Here is a 5,150-nt window from a genome sequence, read left to right as displayed (position 1 = left end):
GTGGGAGACCCGGGTTCAATCCCTGGTTTGGGAAGATCCCCTGGAGGAGGGCATGGCAACTTACTCCAATATTCTTGTCTGGAGAATCCTTGTGGACAAAGGAGGCTGGCAGGCTACAGTCCACAGGGTCGCAAAGAGTCAGACATGACTGAACAATTAAGCACACACACAACCCTATCAGGTAGAAGGATCAACATGACACCTTGTGTTTCACTCTTTTTTGTTCATCACCTTTTCTGTGTGATTTTCTTTCAGCTCATCTCTTTTAGCTCCCAGCTCAACATACTCTCTTTATTACTGTTTGGAGAAATTTAACCATTCTAAAACTGGCTAAACGTGTTTGAAAATTTAAAGTAAGTGCAGTAGTTAGTAGAAGGTAATGCTGTTTTATCAGTGCACTTTTGTCTCTAGATTATTACAACTCGTTTTTGTGTCAGATACCTTTGAGAACCTGACTTCTGGGAAAAGTCAACGTATGGTCATACAGAGAGACATATAGAAAAATACCAATCGATGTTAGAAGGATAGGAAGAATATCAAGGCTGTCCTTGCATTCTTGAAGGGCCAAGGATTCATGTAAAAATTGTAGAAAAATCACAATGATCACCTTAGGCGTGCCAAAGTCCTAAAATCTTACATGGTCAAGTGGTGCTGTTCTGAGTACATGTTCTACTCCAGGTTGTGGAGCTGATTAAATTATTTAAAATTTATCTCATTTTGTTTTTTCAAACATATAAATTGGGAGCACATTTACCTGTTCACCATACCATACATACGATACAGATGGCGACAGTAAATTAATAATGTGAATGTGTTTTTTATCAGAATAGTACTAAAACAATCAGATGACTATTACAAAAAGTAACTAAGAAGGTTCAGCTTAAAAATACTTATTAAGCATGTACATTGTGCAAGGCATTGGGTTTGAATCTGGGGAGAGCAAATTCCTGAAGACTTCAAAAATTCTCCTTCTATGAAAGAAGCTAAAGGAAGCTCGCACAGTTTTGATTTTAAGCATAGTATGTGATAGCATAAGAAAAGCTATAAAAGAAGCTCTTAAAGAACTGGAGAATTTCCTTCATCCCAAAGCAATAGCTGATGGCTTTCATAAGAGATTACTTTTTTTTTTTAATTAAAGGATAATTGCTTTACAGAATTGTGTTATTTTCTGTCAAACCTCAACATGAATCAGCCATAGGTACTCTTAGCAGTTGGGTCCTGAGTTTCAAGACAGAGTAAATAGAAATAAAATTACAGTTAAAGAAGGAAAGAGACTACTGAATACACTATTGATTGAATATTTGATAAAAATTCACCATTACTTGCAAGTTAATGATTAATCATGTGTATTTATGGGCTTCCCTGGTGGCTCAGATGGTAAAGACTCTGCCTGCAAGACAGGGGACCTGGGTTTGATCATTAGGTTGGAAAGATCCTCTAGAGAAGGGTATGGCAACACACCCCAGTATTCTTGACTGGAAAATTCCATGGACAGAGGTGTCAGTCCATGGACTTGCAAAGAGTCAGACATGACTGAGTGACTTAAACACACACATGTATTTATAATGTTAAAAAGCACATGTATTAATGATTCTTAATTTATCTTACAAGTGTATGTCCTAATGTATAAATAAGGTTATTCTAGAAATGGACAATTTAAAGAGATTGATAACATACAATACAAAAGCCATATACTCAAAAGAATGGCCACAATCACAGGCCATATTTTCAAGTACAACTACTTCATGATGGATCACTCATTCAAATGCATATGGAAAGGAAGAGTTTATTGCACTGACTGAAATACCAAGACCTAGTTCCCTGACTATTTAAGATCTTTGCCAATGATTACATGGTTTAAAGAGATTATTTTCTTAAAAATCAGAAATATTAAATAACTTTGACACTTTCCCAGCAGGAGTTTTTGATTTGCAGGAAGATAATACATGATTCAACTTCTTTGAGGGGACAAAAATTTATTGAGGGGGAGAAAAATAACAAATAAGAATCATTGCCTATTTGGTTTATCATTTTATGCTTTGGTGGCTCACAGCTTTCAAGATGATGCACTGAAGATATGGGTGGAACTGAGGATGGATACAGTGGGGTAAGTTTTCCAAATTATATTTAAATTTGTCACATTCAGTTTGTATTTTTACTTGCAAATGGTGTTCTTTTCAACATCATATTGACAATGAAAACCTAAAGGAAAGATTTTGTTCTATGAAGTGAAATCAGTGATAATATTTTTTCCACACATGAAAAAATACTAACTCTTCATTGAAGGAAATGACGTTTCAAAGTAGAGTAAGATTGATTTTGCAAAGACAGAAAACAGTTTGAATATAGGCAGTTACTGACTATCCACTGTTCCTCTTGACTAACATTATATGTTCCTCTATCTTTTGAATATTTGTTCTATTACAGTAATGTGGAGATTTTGGGTACCCAGATAAAACAAATTCTACTGGGGATTACAACCATGATTAGACCCAAAAGTAACTATCTGCTGACATCTCTTCAAAGGACCTCTGTTCTAAAATGCTTAAGCATAGCATTTGAAGTTTAAACATGTAAACTATTGAGTGAATACCCCTAGTAATTTACATGTAAACTCTGGAAATTTGCATTGTTTGAAGGGTGTTTTCAGAAATGGGAAAAAGGAAAACTGGAAATGGAAATATTTGTGATATTATCAACCACTGAAGAACGTTCACTTCTCTCCATTGAAGAATGTTCACTTCTCTCCATTAGTGTATGTCAAGTAATAAATATCATAAAGTTGTTTCAAAGTAAGGACATTATAAAGATTATAAGGGCCTCATCTTACTCTTTGAAGGTGTCACATATGGAATGGAATGCACAATGGAGTGGATCATATTATAAACTAATAAAAATAAACATTTCTATAAGCAAATATAACAAACAGTGATATATATATATATATATATATATATATATCATCTATATATGGAGACATTTTTAAGGGATGAGACCAGGCTGTGATTTTTACATTTATATTATGAACTTCCAAAGGCAGTAAAATATATCCAAAATGCCAACTGATACACTATCCAAACATGCTCCCTCCCCCCTGATTAAATGAACATGAAAAGTAATTAAGTTAATATAATGGAGCTGTATTTCTTTATATTCATTAGGCAAAATTAATGAAAATCATGTAAAATGCAAAAATGGTTGTATTTGAAGAGTGCTATAGAAAAGTTTACTTTTCACAATCTTACAAGGGACTCATAATGACCCCATGAAGTTGTCATTACAAATTAAGTGTTGAGGTGCCTTGTTAAGAAACCACAACTAAAATGTCCATGTTGAAGAATATTTATCTTACTTAAAATATTTCTAAAAATCACACATCATACCATGAATTAATCCTTTTCTATTTTTTGCTGATAAAGTATTTAAAACTCACTCCTTCTTTGCATTTATAAAATCATGCAGCTGAATAATAATGTGGCTGAGTTTATTCTGCTTGGGTTGACACAAGATCCTGTTAGGAAGAAAATAGCGTTTGCCACTTTCTTGATTATCTATTTGGGGACCTTGTTGGGGAACTTTCTAATTATTACTACCATCAAGACCAGCAGGGCACTTGGGAGTCCCATGTATTTCTTCCTTTTCCATTTATCTTTATCTGATGCCTGCTTCTCTACATGCATAGCCCCTAGGATGATTGCTGACTCCCTTTTGAAGAAGGTCACTATCTCTCTCAATGAGTACATAGTCCAAGTCTTTTCATTCCATTTCTTTGGCTGCCTGGAGATCTTCATCCTTGTCCTCATGGCTATTGATTGCTATGTGGCCGTCTGTAAACCCCTGCACTACACGACCCTCATGAGTCATCAAGTCTGTGGTGTGTTGGTGGCTGTGGCCTGGGTGGGGTCCATTGTGCATTCTTTAGCTCAGATTTCTCTGGCCCTGAGTTTACCTTTTTGTGGTCCCCATGTGATTGACCATTATTTATGTGACTTGCAGCCTTTGTTACAACTTGCCTGTCCAGACGCCTTTGTGACCAACCTACTTTTGGTGTCCAGCAGCGGGGCCATCTCTACAGTGAGTTTTGTCATTCTGATGCTCTCCTATGCTATCATCTTACATTCTCTGAGAAACCACAGTGCTGAAGGGAAGAAAAAATCTCTGTCGACCTGCATCTCCCACATCATCGTGGTCATCTTGTTCTTTGGTCCTTGCATATTTATACACACACCCTGCCACCACTTTCTCCATGAATAAGATGATAGCTGTGTTTTATACACTTGAAACACCTTTGATCAACCCTCTGATTTGTACCCTGAGGAATGCAGAAGTGAAAAATGCCATGTTGAAGTTATGGAGCAAGAAGTTGGTCTCAGATGACAAAAGATGAAGGGAAGTTTCAAAGTTTTCTTCATAGTTTGGATTGATATAAAAGAAGCTCACAGACAATAATATCCTCTTATTGTGAAGTTATTATAATCTTAACTCAGAGCATGAAAATTATTTCCTTTAGTAAAACAGGCAATGTGACCACACATGCTAGTTAGTATTGAGTCAAATATTTGTATAACCAGCAGCATCAGGTACACACAGTCATGTAAGATCATGTTCTTAGTTATTATTCACTGCTGTCTCTGCCTCTCTTGTCTGTCTAATATCACTGTGGTTTTGATCTACTGTTTTCCTCTCTTGTGGTGACTTCTGGATTTCTCTGTTTAACATTACACTATATGCTTTTATCTACAGCCTGACATAGTTTTATCTCAAAGAGTTTATTTCTTAGATACTTTGATCAAATGTCTGATCATGGACCTTTAACTTGGTTGTTCTTACTGACTTCAGTAAAAATCACCAGGTTCAAATAATAATAGTATATACATATTATAAAGACAAAATATTTAATCTAGGAAACCTCTCTTCTTTTTCTTGGGTTATAGTTCAATTTTTTTTTGTATATTTGCCTAATTGTTTTAGAAAAGGGATAGAACATTATGAGAAAATTCACCCTTTTGTAGTATTTTTCCCTTAGGGAGCTTCTGATTATTGGGGTTGACCTCATATTAACATTCTTTCTGTAAAAAAAAAAAAAAAAAACTTTTTGCTATCAAAATGATTCCTTCTATTTTGAGGGATCTATTAAGTTTTCTGTTGAC

The 5,150-nt window shown here is 35.2% G+C and overlaps 1 pseudogene; it reads left to right on the top strand.

Annotated features, from left to right (window-relative positions):
* Positions 1 to 3,456: 3,456 nt before the first annotated feature.
* Positions 3,457 to 4,387, top strand: LOC133067732 (olfactory receptor 4C11-like; annotated as a pseudogene).
* The last annotated feature ends 763 nt before the right edge of the window (positions 4,388 to 5,150 follow it).

This window comes from Dama dama, chromosome 2 (genome assembly GCF_033118175.1).
Source record: "Dama dama isolate Ldn47 chromosome 2, ASM3311817v1, whole genome shotgun sequence".
In the NCBI taxonomy this organism is placed as follows: Eukaryota; Metazoa; Chordata; class Mammalia; order Artiodactyla; family Cervidae; genus Dama; species Dama dama.
Note: the sequence above shows the minus strand (reverse complement) of the source record. Positions and strands in the feature narration are given on the sequence as shown.